General features: G+C 38.6%; 1 long non-coding RNA gene across 1 annotated transcript in view; it reads left to right on the top strand.

The window, feature by feature from the left end:
• Positions 1-15,596, top strand: part of LOC106727506 — a 17,264-nt gene extending 1,668 nt beyond the window's left edge. The window contains exons 2-3 of the long non-coding RNA XR_001363725.1: positions 10,967-10,972; positions 15,563-15,596. This is a non-coding gene — a long non-coding RNA (uncharacterized LOC106727506). The remainder of the gene's footprint in view (positions 1-10,966; positions 10,973-15,562) is intronic.
• Positions 15,597-15,957: the final 361 nt, after the last annotated feature.

Below are 15,957 nucleotides of genomic sequence, written 5' to 3' on the forward strand. Positions count from 1 at the left end.
TCTCTCTCTCTCTCTCTCTCTCTCTCTCTCTCTCTCTCTCTCTCTTTCTTTTATTTTTTTTTATTGAATTCAGAGAGGAAGGAAGAGGGAGAGAGAGATAGAAACATCAATGATGAGAATCATTGATGGACTGCCTCCTGTATGCCCCCTAACTGAGGATCGAGCTGCAACCTGGACATGTGCCCTTGATCGGAATCAAACCCGGGACCCTTCAGTCCACAGGCGAATGCTCTAGCCACTGAGCCAAACTGGCTAGGGCTAGTGTTTCTTATATGTTGTTTAAGACACCCTTTCTTACTGTGCGTTTAAGGTAATGAAGACATTCTCCTATATTATCTTCTAAAGGCTTTATTGTTGTAACTTTCACATCTAGGTCAATAACTCACCCAGAATTGATATTGTGGTTTAAGGTAGGCGTAAAGTCTCCATTTTTCCAATATTGGTATTTTTATTGCAAAGATGGTCCTTTTCTCATTGGTTCATAGTGTCAGTGTTGTCACTTATCAAGTGTCTGTATATGCATTGGTGCTTTGGGGCTTCTTAGTCTAATCATTGGTGTATGTCAATCCTTGAGTCAGTACCTCATTATTTTAATTGTTGCTTTTTATTATTATTTTTTTCTGTTTGGAGCATTGTTCAATCTTTTTTTAATTGAAATTTTGGGGGTGATGTTCATAAAATTATATAGTTTTTGTTTGTTTGTTTGTTTGTTTGTTTTTTAGTAATAATGTGCACAGTAATATAAGTCTGGAAATGTTCTGGAGAACAGACTCTCTCTGCTCCAGGAACCCAGACCCTGTTTGGGGACTTGGTTCTGGTTGGGGTGTGGTGTGTGATTGGGAGAGAGGAGAGCACAGGGATCTTTCTCAGAGATGCATCAATATCTTAGCTTTCTTTGCTTCTCTTCTGACTCATTTTCTTTCCTGGCCAAGAAACCCTCAATTTAGTCTTCAGAAGGAAAACCGGTGCCCTTTGACTAATCATATATCCTTCCAAATCCATTTTTTAATGTGCTGAGTTCTTCTTTATACTCTCTCTCTTGAGAGAGAGATTGTTGTAATCAGAAAGCCCCAAGATTTACTTCAGCTTTCCATTGCATCATTCCTCCCCTGAGGTAATGAATTATTATGACTGAATTAGTAGCAGAGCAAACATTATAAGAAAATGTTAGGAAAAAACTTTAAATCATATCTCAAAATATCACCCTACCTAATTTGTCTAGAGTTCTGAAGATAAATATCGTCCAAGATAAACACTGGGAAGTCATAAGCAAACTGAAGATGAATTGCAGTAAAATGTTAGGAAAGGGCTTATTGTAAATAAAATAAAATTAAATTAATTCAGTCGCCTTATTTGAAAGTTCATCAACTATAACTTGCTCATCACTTGCCCAGTCAAGTTTTCAATCAGGGAAAGTTAAAATAGCTATGTCATAATTGTCTTCAATGAACCAAAAGAACTGCTAATACTTGGTTTTTAAGGAACCCTCTTGGGCCTAAATTATTGGAGACTATATGTGGTTTTAGTATGAACACTTGGGATTTTCTTATTTAGAATTCCCAAATGATTAAATTATCCAAGATTGACAATATTTGTTTTCAAATGTTATGTTTAAATAAATAAAAAAATGTAAAAAGGATGTTTTTTACATGATTTATATTCTCACTTAGGGTATACACACAATATAGTTAATAGATTTCATGATTTTATAATTACTTTTAAATAATTTAATTTTTAATCAATTTCTATAATTAATTAATTCTGGTATGAAATATTTTCTTGGAAACCAACAAAAGTGAAAAGCTAGTTTGAAAGCCTTCTGCATGAGCCCTGACCAAGGCCAGGGCCAGGGAGGAGCCTGCAACCAAAGTACATGCCCTTGACCGGAAATGAACCTCGGACCTTTTGGTCTGCAGGCAAACGCTCTATCCACTGACCCAAATTGGTTAGGGCAGAAACAACCAGGTTTTTTAATGTCAATTTAGATCTATTTAATAGACAAGAACATTCTCACTAAAATGGGCTAAACTTAAAAGTTTCAATTACAAAATTAGAAGAATATATTTAAAATACATTTAAAATTTTTTAAAAAATCTATTTAAAAGTATTCCTATCCGGACAAGTTCCAGAAGAGTCGGAGTTTTAAATCACAATGAAAAACAATCGTATTTAAAATACATTTAAAATTTTTAAAAAATCTATTTAAAAGTATTCTTATCTGGACAAGTTCTAGAAGAGTCGGAGTTTTAAATCACAATGAAAAACAATCTTCAATCTAACCCAACTTACTCTTTACATGCAACTCATTGTTGTGTTCACGCTTATACCATCTTACTATATACACCCATTTGCAACCAAAAGAAGTTTCTTAATAATTCCATTCTAGTCAGAAAAACTTCTAACAGGTACCAAGTCATCTAGCAAGTATCAAATCAATATTCAAAGTACTGATGGACAGTGATGAAAATCAGATGCTATGAAGAAGTATTGCCTTTGTAAATATCAGAGAAAGTCTTTTTATCTAGGGAAATGAAAACAACAGATACTTTCAAAAACACCATGATTAGTTGGCAGAGCCCATGCATTCATTTGATATGAACTAAACAAATAGAAAATGTGATTTGTAGCTGATTCATAATTGTGAAAATAAAAGACACGCTACTAATAAAGCTTTACTAACTGAACGCAGGTGACCAATTGGAAAGTAACCCAGTCCAAGTTGCTACCTTGCCTTTTCTGAAATTCTCCCTCCTCATATATGGTGCTGATATACTGACAAATTAGTGATTCAGAAGCCAAAAAACTTACCGGTTTAAGTATTCTCAATTCTAAGTAAGAAGGTCCTTTTTACATTAAAAGAATGTTCCTATGTTCATAGTAGGAGAGAACTATTATGTTGCTATGCAGTAGAACAAGGCTAAGGAGGCATTTATCACTGGATTTCTCAAACCATTTGGTATTGGAGAACCTTATCAGTCATTTGTATATGTGATTTATGTTTATTTTACTTTTTCCACCTATAAAAAATAAACAATTTATGGGTGATAAATACTAATTTTAGAACAGGAACTGTGCAATACCATTTTAAAAACTCCTGAATAGAAATGTCTAGTACCTTTTTGTGCTCCAAAGGAAACCCAATGCACTCATATCTCAAAAGCTGTTTGGTACAGACTTGCGTTTTTAACAAGTAGAGAAAAATCAATAGCATATTTTCTTTTGCAGGGGAATTTTTTATTTAATGTTTTAAATATTATTAGTTTGTTCTCAATTTATGAATTGCTCTATTTTTGAAAAACTACTAGGGGCCAAATACTAAAGCAAGTATTTAATATAGAAAGGTAAAGGGGTTCAGTCTCATTAATTTTCCGTTTTCTTTTTCTTAGTAAAATGCATTTCCATTTGACAGATTGTAATTACTCGCCAATTAGATGTAAAGCCCTATGTTGTAATAGGCATATGGGATACTAAGAAGGATCAGGGATGGTCCTCGTTTTGAAAATGGTTAGCTCTAGTAGGTACAGCAATCAAAATATCAAATATGATATTAAAATAAGCAGACCTAGCACTTAAAATATTATTTTAAAAAACACCCATTTCTATACTGTTTTTACATGATGGTTCACTGGATATTTTGGTCCTGCTGTTCAATGATTGAGCAGCTGTTGTTTAAATGTGTCCTTCATGGCTTCGTCATTATATAGGTGATGATAAGAAAGCTTTTTTTTTTTTAAATCTTTACCAGAGGATATGTTTTTATTGATTTTGAGAGAGAGATGGAGAGATCAATGTGAGAGAAAAACATTAATATGTTTTTTTCCCATACTCGCCCCAACCATGGATCAAACCTACAACCTAGGTATGTGCTCTGACTGGGAGTCGAACCCATAAACTTTTGGTGTACAGGATGATAATCCAATCAGCTGAGCCACCTGGCCAAGGCAAGAAAGCTTACTCTTTAAATTGTTGCTAATATATGAAGAGACATATACCCAGGTATATGCAGAGCAAGAAAATCATAAATTATAAATTGCTAAGCAATAGAAAATCAATTATGAAAATGGAAGGTTAGTAGAAGGGCTTTGAAAACATGCCAAATTTCTAAGGTAAATCAATCAATCTTTTTGAAGATTTGCAAATACTCTAGGGCTTTTATACAGGTTATTTACATAGATGAATGAATTTGTCATAGTATTTTATCATTCTCTTTGATTTAGAAATGATTTTCTATTCTGTGGAATGTGCAAGGTATGATTTTGGGACAATTAAAGCTCTTCCTTTCCTTATCACAGTGAATCCCAGACACGACCATAAACAGCCTAGTCCTCTGTGGGAGATGAGGATGTACATGTTTGATTAATGGTTGGCACCGACGACACCTGGAATCCAAACAGTCGGAGTCATACCTCAGGAAATGCTTCAAGGACACGAGGAAGCACCATCTGAAGCAACACAGATGTTGATAATGGAGAAATAGTTACATCCAGGATGAAAACTGTGAATAAAGGAAGTAACTGAATTTAAATAGAAACCAGAGGGCAGAAGGCAGAGTAGGAAAGGGGCTGAAAAAGAACAAAAGCAGTGGGCCTGGCAAGCAGCACCTGCTCTCATGAATCATCCCGTAGTTCTGTCTCCCTCCCTCCTCTTAGAGTCTCTTTCTGGCTGGCTCCTCTGCAGTTTACTTTCTTCTAAATGGGGGTCTCCTGGTCATTGCCTCCTTTCAACTCTACTCTTCCCTTATTGAACTGGAGCATCCCTGTGGCTCGCTTATTTAGGCTTCCTTTCCTCCTTTTATTTTCCATTCTTTTTTTCTTTTTCTGGAGGATGAGACTCATATTTCTAAAATTAAAAAAACACAAACTATGGATTCATTTAAAAATAACTGGATATGTATTTCCAGATAGTGGTATTTATACTGATAACATTTTAGTTATTCAAGACTCTTTTATGAAGAGGGTCCATTACTGTGAGTCCCATAGGGCCACAATGGTTATGACAGGATTTCCAAGGTAATGGAGGTCACAGTTCTTTATCAAATCTTATGTTTGGGTGTCTTTCATATTTGGGTGCTTATTCATATTTAAAGTGGAGCATTTTTTAAATCCTCAATGAAGATATGTTTTTATTGATTTGAAAGAGAAAGGGAGAGAGAGAGAGAGAGAGAGAGAGAGAGAGAGAGAGAGAAACATCGATGTGAAAGAGAAACATCAATTGCTTCCTGTACTCACCCAACCCTCAACCTAGGTATGTGTCCTGACCACAACCTCTTGGTGTACAGGATGACACTCCAACCAACTGAACCGCTCAACCAGGGTTAATGCGGAGTATTTTTCAGGGTGGAAATCTACCTTGCTGAGAACTGAGATTCTGGAATGATTACTTATAAAAGGCTTTTATATTTATGTCATTAAAAAATATTTTTGCTCTTTTGCTATGTTTTCAAAATTATTGCTCTGAAGTAGCTTGGATATGTATTTGCCAGTCCTCAAAGTTTTGTATCAAAAGAAAGAAAAGCACATGGTTCTGCTAATGATGGTTGCTGAGGAAACAGACACCATAAAGTTATTTTATATGACTCTCAGCTAAGCTAGCAATTTTAAGACAGCAGAAAAGGCTTTCTGAAGATAGTTTTCTTCAGAAAGTAAAGACAGAGAAGTATCCAGATTGACTTAAACTCTACTTTTACTAAAAGACACAGAATTACAAATATTCATATTGCTTGTGAGTGGATACACAATACAACTATGATCTAGTCAGCCTTGTGAGTAAAAATGTGGCTTCTCTTTACAATAGAGTTAGGGAAAGACTAGACTGTAAGTGTTAGTGAAGCCGGCGCAGTGAAAGAGCACTTTTAGCTAATCAAAGGCTTTTGGGAAGAGAGTGAAAGCTCATGACAAAGCCTTCTGAAATCAGTGAAGTGGACACTCTTTAGGAAGACCCATGGTGACTTAGGAGTTCTACCAAAATTAGGGTTACTCTGTGCTATTTTATTGATAACTAGAGGGCTGGTGCATGAAAATTCATGTACTGGAGGGGGGGTCCCTCAGCCCGGCCTGTCCCCTCTCACAGTCTGGGAACCCTCAGGGGCGGGAGGCAACCTGGCAATCAGGGGAAGGCAATGCCCCTATCACACCTCTGCTGCTGCCACTGCCAGCAGCGCAAGCCTCGGCCGACCCTGGTTACCTGAGCCTTGGGTGGCCCTGGGCAGCTGGGCAGCTGCCAGAACTGGGGGCCCAGCCTTGCCGCATGCCTGCCACCCCAGCGGGGCTGAGGGGACTGGGCACTGCCATCTTGTGGCTGTGGGCACCGCCATCTTTGAGGGCATGGCAGTCAATTAGCATATTCCCTCTTTACTTGCTGTGGGCGCACCATCTTTGCAACTGCATGAGGGTCAATTAGCATATTCCCTCCTTATTAGATAGGATAGTGAGGAATTTCTGATTTATATAACTACTTTTAGAAAGTTCTGTTATCTGTGGTTTTTGTTATTGTGTTAATCCTTGCTGAGGATATTTTTCCACTGTTTTTTAGAGAGAGTGGAAAAGAGGGGGAGAGACAGAGAAAAACATGGCTGTGAGAGAGATACATAGATTGGTTGCCTCCTGCATGTGCCCCAACCAGGACTGGGGTCTATATAGAGCCTACAACTGAGGTATTTGCTCTTGACCAGACTCTACTTGTAAAAATTTTACTTTTCAGTTATCGTTTACATATATAGCAATTTGTTATTAACTTAAAAAAAGATTTATGTCCTAGGCATTGGAGATACAATAATAAACAGGAAAAATGCATTTTCTTTCCTTATAAAGAGAGGGAGAAAGAAAACCAAATCACATTCGATTCTAAGAAGTTTATCTCTGCCTTTCCCTCTCTCTTCTACTCTACCTAAAAAATCAATGGAAAAATATCTTTGGATGAGGATTAACAAAAAAATAAAATAACCTGAATATTCCTGATATTAGGATTAATAAGTAATAACATCAAAGAGCCGGTAATTGGCACCCAAATATAAATATCCTAGTCAAGTTTTTCAGAAAAAAATAAATAAATGATCCACATCTTTAAAAATGTCCATATATTACAATTCAGGTATCAGCCTTTTAAATGCTATGGGTAGTTACTTTATCTTTCTGGTGGTTTTCCAAATATATAGCTATGTGATTTCACTGCATCTTCTAGAAGCCAACTATGGATTTTGACTCTACCACACACATACTTCTGCCACACACATTCTTCTGCCACAAATCAGAAATTTGCATTATTGGCAAAGCTCCACAAATTTAGCAAACCAATTTAAAACATACGAACTAATTTAAAACGTACATTGTGCTCAGTGGTTAGAGCGTTGGCCTGTGGATTAAAGGGTCTTGGGTTCAATTCTGGGCAATGGCATGTACCTCGGTTGCAGGTTCAATCCCTGCCCCTGTCTAGGTGGGTACAGGCGGTGACCAATGGATGTGTCTTTCTCACATCAGTGTTTTTCTCTCTCTCTCCCCCTCTCTTCCACTTTCTCTAAAAATCAATGAAAAAATATCCTTGGATGAGGATTAAAAAAAAAAAAAAAACAACACAACACAAAACATACTACATGCAAAAAAGCACATTAGACAAATGATTACATTTATTTTTTAAAATACAAAATCAAGCATAAGTTCAATGTGCAATTGCTTGAACTGAACTTAGAAATAGAATTACTCACCCTTGCAAGGCTGATATGCAATAAGTATATATGTAATATACATATGCAATAAACTTGTTTTTATAGATCTTTATGACCCACTAATTTTTATGTTCATACTAGAGGCCCGATGCACGAAATTTGTGCATGGTGGGGGGGGGCATCCCCCTCAACCCAGCCTGTGCCCTCTCACAATCCAGGACCCCTCGCTCTTAGCCACCCACTTGCTCACTCCCAACCAATTGCCTGCTCACTCCTTACTGCTTGGCTTGCAGCTCCTTAGCGCTGCCACGGAGGCAGGAGAGGCTCCCGCCACCACCACTGCTCTTGCCAGCTGTGAGCCCAGCTTCTGGCTAAGCAGCACTCCCACTGTGGGAACACACTGACCACCAGGGGGCAGCTCCTGCATTAAGCGTCTGCCCCCTGGTGGTCAGTGCGTGTCATAGTGACTGGTTGGTCTGGTCATTCCAGTCGTTCCCACATTCAATTCTAAGAAGTTTATCTCTGCCTTTCCCTCTCTCTTCTACTCTACCTAAAAAATCAATGGAAAAATATCTTTGGATGAGGATTAACAAAAAAATAAAATAACCTGAATATTCCTGATATTAGGATTAATAAGTAATAACATCAAAGAGCCGGTAATTGGCACCCAAATATAAATATCCTAGTCAAGTTTTTCAGAAAAAAATAAATAAATGATCCACATCTTGAAAAATGTCCAATATATAGCATTCAGGTATCAGCCTTTTAAATGCTATGGGGTAGTTACTTTATCTTTCTGGTGGTTTTCCAAATATATAGCTATGTGATTTCACTGCATCTTCTAGAAGCCAACTATGGATTTTGACTCTACCACACACATACTTCTGCCACACACATTCTTCTGCCACAAATCAGAAATTTGCATTATTGGCAAAGCTCCACAAATTTAGCAAACCAATTTAAAACATACGAACTAATTTAAAATGTACATTGTGCTCAGTGGTTAGAGCTTTGGCCTGTGCACTGAAAGATCTCAGGTTGGATTCCTGATCAAGGGCACGTACCTCAGTCACATGTTCCATCTCCAGCCTTGGTCAGGGCATGTGCTGGAGACAACCAATCAATGTGTTTCTTTCTCTCTCTCTCTCTCTCTCTCTTGTTTGCAGGCTGGCCACACCCCCATCGGGGTGGGGGTCCCCACTGGGGGGGAATGGCTGGCCTGGGCGAGGGGCTGATGGCCGTTTGCAGGCTGGCCATGCCCCCATTGGGGTGAGAGTCCCCCCTGGGGGCAGGGTGGGCCTGGGCAAGGGGCTGAGGGCCCTTTGCAGGCTGGACATGCCCCCATTGGGGTGAGGGTCCCCGCTGGGGACGTGGTGGGCCTGGGCGAGGGGCTGATGGCCGTTTGCAGGCTGGCCACTCCCCCATCCAGATGAGGGTCGTTTAGGGGCGGTTTGCAGGCCAGCCAAGCCCCCAGCTTTTTCCAGAAGGACATCCAGAAGGTCTCCAGAAGGTCTGCCGGTCTAATTAGCATATTACTCTTTTATTAGTATAGATTTCTGACTCTAAGCTGAGTTAGTAAAGATATTCTGCAAGATAGGTTTATTTATGTGCTTAGAGATATTTGGTTGGGTCTTTAAGAATCACAAATTTGAAAATGTATTTTTCAAGTTGCTGTGCAAGTCTACATTGGGTCATTAAAAGGGAAAAATAATTAAATCATTTGTTTGAATGAGAAAGAAAAATAGCCAAATGATGAAAAAATAAAGAAATCTTATTTTTAACCCCCAAACTCGTAAGTGTAGAGTAAACTGCACAATTTTATGTAGAGTAGGACTAAATACACAAATCAGGATGAAATTATAAGTTTAAAAAAGCTCCTATTCAGAAGCTTTTGACAAATTGAAGACTTTGAGAAAATAATATTAGCCAAACATCAGTTTTTATGTTCATTGTATTCTGAAATGTACCAATAGCAACAGTGTGACATATGATCAGAATGGGAACCAGTCTCCAAGGCAAAGTAGACATGGCTAGTAGTCTTATTTACAGTTGGCAGGAACCAATTTAACAATGTCTTTTAAAAATTACTTATTTATGGGTCAGATGAAGAAAACAGAGAGAACAAAGCCCAATAATGTGCCTTAAAATAAATATTAACTGAAAGTCACCTTTATTGGTTGGGTATGAATAAATCACACATATATATTACTAATAATGTGATTGAGAATAAGAAGTGCTGCAGATATTCCTATTATGAGCATGGGGAATAGAAAATGCAGGAAAAGTGGTGACAGAGACTACTAAGTTCACAAAACTTCATTTTTTCGTCTTGCGCACTCAGCTATCCTGTATTTCCCCAGCTTCCCTTAGAGTTGCATTAGGTCATGTGAATTCTGACCAATGAAATATGGGTAGAATGATACATGTCACTTGTTTACTACTTAAAAGAAGCCTCCTGACAATTCTCTGACTCTTTTCTCTAGTCTTTCAATGAGATGCAGAGAATATGAATGGTAGAGGACTCAAAGGCTCTATGGTAGGCACCTTCTTCATTGAGAAAGTCTTACTATGAATAAACATCAGCTGAACTAAACCATGTGGTAAGTAATATGGTCAATTTATTCTTCCACAGGCTTCTCATTTTGTTGCAGATAGGTAACCATCTGTAGGCTGCTACACTTTTGAGTAGTACTAAAAATTAATTTAAAATCTTTTTAAAAAAGAGTAAGAGTTTAAAAGTGGCAGAGATTCAGGAATTGTTTATAGTATTCTGTATTTTTTCATATTATAAACAGAAGTTTTATATATGACCTCTTACATAAATCCTGGATATTTTGACTCTGAGTAAGTCTCACTCTGAAGGTTTCAAAAGTTGGAGAGGCAAGTTAGGATGAGACCTCTAAAACAAGGTGAAGAGTGTGGATTTCATATTATATGCAAATGGAAATTAACAGACATCTACAAACATGGGGTAATCTGATCACATGTAGGAAGATATACTAGTATCTAGTGGCAGAGTGAAGAAGAGACTAGAAGTTGCAAAGACTTGAGATGAAATGATCAGATATGCCTACTGGACAGCACTTGAGGAAAAAGACAAGGGTCTGAGCTAGGTTTTAAGAAAGTAAGAGGAAGCTGAGTTCTCAAGCCATTGTCCTTTTTATGAAAAACCTAAATGTCCTCATCTACTGATTGGTTAAATATATTAAACCAGACTCCCTTCCTTTCCCCACCCCCTTCTATTTTTATGGAAGGGGATGGCAATGTGGCTCATTCCCACATAATAGAAAGCCTCCTATGGGAGAGAAGGTAGTTTTTCTCTAAGTGCGGGAGTGGAGAATGGTGCAATGATGATTGTGGTGATAATAATACATTCGTACGGACCTTTAGAGTTTACGACAACTGTTTTTACCAACATTACCTTATTTTCATCTCTCTCAATCTTACGTGATAAGTAGATTCTTAACTGTGTCACCATTTTAGATGTGAGTAATATCAGGTTTAGAAATTTTTAAGTGATTTACTCAAGATTATATCACTAGTTAATGACAAATGCAGGACTTAAAATTATGTGTTCTGATTCCATGTCCAGTGCTGGTACAGTACAGGTAAAACACAAACACACAAAATATATCATCCGATCATTACCAAGAATGGAAAAAACATACCCTCCACCTCACAATAAATGTAATTCATTCCTCTAAATTGTGATGTATGGATGGATTGCTCTATGGATTAAATTCACTTCTAAAAATTACCTTCTTTTCCCACCACCTATATGAAAAACTTCAGTCAGTCCAAACACAGTTCATTCTGTGAAATACCGGTTGTTCACTTAAGACTGTACGTAGCTCAAATGATAAATACTGAACTGCTTTCCTGGTTCTTCCTCCACAGTGGATACAGAGAGGCACTGCCTGTGATATGCTAATAGAGTTAAATAGCATCATGAATAATTCTCGGTGTCTGGGGAGCCTATAATATATTTATACTGCGTTTAATATATTCCTCTGTATTACTTCTCTTACTCTTTGAAGTTACACATTTGTGAACAAAAAACAACTTTATATTATCAATATCATTTCATAATTTTATAATTCTCACTGAATATATGGAAGACAATTTTGACAATGAAGAACATTAAGTAAGAAATATGTATTATTTTGAAACCTTTCCACACATGTAGTCATAATAAATGGAATTCTTGACCTAGTTTTCTTTGGATCTTTTTTTCTCTGTTTTGACTTTATTTGCACCTCTCAGAAATATCTCAGTGAGTTTCTTATTCAGGATATATTCAATCAGTGGGTTTCCAAGGAATAGCTAATATTTAGTGCACAGGAGAACAAAAAAATATCTCTAATCTAGAAAAAAAATAATATATCAAACAACATTTTGTTATTGTGTTTCTTTGTAATGAGTGGCATGCTAATATAAGGGCAAGATTCTCTTAAAGAGTAAATTCAACCCCTGTTGAAGTTGAATATTGTTTTTTTCTTTTAAAATTCTTATTGTCTCTTTGCAGATGGAATTAAGGTGATAGACCTTAAAAAAGGGCAATTTCCCCAGATTTCCTTAGTAGGTCCAAGGTAATCACATAGGACCTAAAAGTGGAAGAGACTGGCAGAAGAGGTAGAGTTGTAGATAGAAGAGTCAGGAGACATTCAAGTAAGAGAGTAACTTGATACTCCACTGCTAGCTTTAAAGATGGAGGAAGAGGCCTTAGAGTCCAGCCGTGGGCAAACTACTGCCCGTTTGAAATGAATACAAAGAATGCAAACAGCCTCTAAAAACTGGGGAAAACCCTCAGTGACAGCCAGCAAGGAAACTCAAACCTCAGTCTTACAGACTCAAGTAGCTAAATTATGCCAACAAACTGAATAGGTGAGGAAACAGATTATTCCTCAGAGCCTCCAGAAATGACTAGAGCCCTGCCAACATTTTAATTTTAGTGTGGTGAGAACCATATATGATTTATGGCCTATGGAACCACAAGATAAGAATTTGTATTGCCGGTGCTGATCAGCAGCTCCTGAACGACGGATGAACAGATTACTCTGACACAGTTTCACTGTTGGGGAGAGGGCTAAGGGACGGCCTGGATGAAGTGGCCAGGCAGCCTCGATTGCCTGCCTTGTTAGGCCTTTATTGGAATTTTTATCGTTAGAGACAATCAGTAGGGTGAGTAATCTTGGGAGGACACATGTGCTTACATTATCCTCTAGGCAATGGCATCCAGGGATTAAGCATAAAGATTCCAGTAAACACCTGGGGGTCTGCACATACACAGACTTGTTTGGAAAGGTCAAGAAATAATTAGGGGTGCTGCCTTCAACACTCCCTAAGTCAGAATTCCAATAAACAGGGCAGATGGCCTTCCACACACTTCTCTTTTCTCAGAATGTCCTCCTTACAAACTTTCCAACCAAGTCTTATGTGCTCCCCAACATTGTATTGTTTTTTTAAAAAAATTCTTGATGTCTGATAATAATGTTAAAACATGCTTGTTATAAAAAGTGAATCAATACAGTGCAAAGATTTTAAATAGCAAAGCTAATTATCTCACGCCCTCTATTACATTATCAGATAAACAAAACCTAAAGGACTTTGTCTCTAGCTGACCTCCTCAGTTAAAAATATTAAAGTAAGATTTTTAAAGTTGGAGGGAAATGTTAACAGATAGAAATTTAATTCTATTCACAGAAATGAATAGAACTGTAATGCTTAATATATGGGTAGATATAAAAATTTTTTTTGATATTTAATTTAATCTAAAATAAAAGCTTGATTAGATGTCATCAAAATATAAGACTTGTGCATCAAAACCCACCATCAAAAAAGTGAAAAGATAACCTATACAATGGGAGAAAATATTTATAAATATATTTGATAAGGATCTAGTATCTATAATAATAAAAGCATAATATACAAATCGACTGAATGACCGAACAGCAAAATGACCATCCGGACGACCTTCTGGATGACCACACTATGACACCCACTGGCGCCAGGCCAGCCAAGGTGGGTACGATGTGATTGGTCAGGGGCCCGGCCATTGCCCCATGATCGCCCTGCAGAGGGAGGCCCAGGCCACTGGCCAGCAGGGTGATCGATCAATTGGGGGGCTCCGCAATCACCCCAAAGAGGGAGGCCTAGGCTACCCAGCGGTGGTGCTGCGGCGGGTGGGTGGGGCCTCCCTCTGCAGGATGATCCATCACAGAGCCCCTGCTGGGTGGACAAGGCCTACCTCTTTGGGACGATTGATGGTGGAGCCCTGGGATAGATTGCCCCCTCAGAGGGAGGCCCCGCCCATCTGCAATAGTGCCACTGCCGGGTAACCTGGGCCTCCCTCTTTGGGGCAATCGATCCTGGGGTTCCACCATCAATCACCCCAAAGAGGTAGACCCTGCCCACCCAGCCGGGGCTCCCTCTGTGGGGGCGATCCATCACAGAGCCCCAGCTGGGTGGGCAGGGCCTACCTCTTTGGGGCAATCCATTGAGGAGCCCCGGCCAGGTAGGCGGGGCCTATCTCTTTGGGGCGATTGATCATGGGGCTCCCGGACTGTGAGAGGGCACAGGTCGGACTGAGGGACCCCGTCGCCCTCTGAGTGCACGAATTTCGTGCACCAGGCCTCTAGTCCTATATAATAAAGAGGTAATATGCAAATTGACCATCACACCCTCTCACAAGATGGCCGCCCCCATGTGGTCACAAGATGGCCGACAGCAGAGGGCAGTTGTGGGCGATCAGGCCAGCAGGGGAGGGCAGTTGGGGGCGACCGGGCCAGCAGGGTAGCAGTTAGATGTTGCTCAAGCTGGCAGGAGAGTGGTTAGGGGGTGATCAGGCTGGTAGGCAGAAGCAGTTAGGGGCAATCAGGCAGGCAGGTAGGCAGGCAGGCGAGTGGTTGGGAGCCAGCGGTCCCAGATTGTGAGAGGGTTGTCTGATTGCCAGTTTAGGCCCGATCCCACAGAGCAGTCAGACATCTCCCAAGGGGTCCCAGATTGGAGACGGTGCAGGCTGGGCTGAGGGACATCCCCCCGCCCCCGGTGCACAAATTTCATGCACCAGGCCTCTAATCTAGTATATATGAGGAAATCTTACAACTCAATAATATAAAGACAAAGAAACACATTTGAAGATGGGCAAGGAATTTTAATAGACTTTTCTACAAAGAACATATACATATGGCCTAGATAGAAGCACATGATGCTCAACATCATTAATCATTAGGAAAATGCAAATCAAAACCACAGTGAGATGCCACTTCACACACATTAGGGTGGCTATAATAATTTTTAAAAAAAGGAAAACAAATATTTATGCAAATGTGGAGAATGAACTATCATTCATTGCTGTTTGGGATGTAAAATGGTACAGCTACTACAGAAAACAGTTTGACAGTTCCTCAAAAAGTTTAAGTTGACCATAAAAAACAAATATTCCACTCCTCAGTATATATCCAAGAGAACTGAAAAGATATGCTCACAAAAAACTTGTATATCGATATTCATAAAAGTGCTATTTATAATATGCAATAATTGGAAACACAAATGCCCATCAATTAGTACATAGATTTAAAAAATGTGTTATATCCATACAATAAAATATTATTTAGCCACAAACAGAAATAAAATCTAGAAAAATCTAAGAGTCCACTAAAATATAATGAATAAACAAGATATTTATAGAACTATTGATACAATGGATTCCTACTCAGAAAGAATAAACTTGAGACATGCTACAATGTCAATAAACTGGAAACATTATACAAGTTCAACAAACCAGACACAAAAGGCTAAGTGTGGTATGATTCCATTTAAAATGTCCATAATAGGCAAATCTATAGAGACAGAAAGATTAGTGGTTTTCAGGAGGCAGTAGTTGATGAAACTATTTGGGAGATGAAACTGTTCTGGAATTAGATTGTGGCGATAGTTGCACAACAATGTAAACGCACTAAAAGCCACTGAATTGTATAATTTTTTGCTTAAAAAAAGAATTCAGGAAATGTAAATACTGGTAAGCTTTCAGTGAGTTCCTCATCTATAAAATGGGCAATAATATCATCTAATGGATAAAAGTTATGTTAGATATTAACACTTAGCCAAAATAAGGATTTAATCAACCAAAACCAATCCCGCCCTGCCCCCTTCCCCTACACTAACGCAGGGACCTTCTAGTCCTTCACATTTCTTTGATCTTCTTCCTAAATCAACATCCACCAGCAAAAGCACACATCCTTCCAAGGAAACAAATGCTCTTAGGATTTCTCTAGGAAAATATGTCTCCTAGAAAA

This window comes from Myotis brandtii, unplaced genomic scaffold (genome assembly GCF_000412655.1).
Source record: "Myotis brandtii unplaced genomic scaffold, ASM41265v1 scaffold436, whole genome shotgun sequence".
NCBI lineage: Eukaryota > Metazoa > Chordata > Mammalia > Chiroptera > Vespertilionidae > Myotis > Myotis brandtii.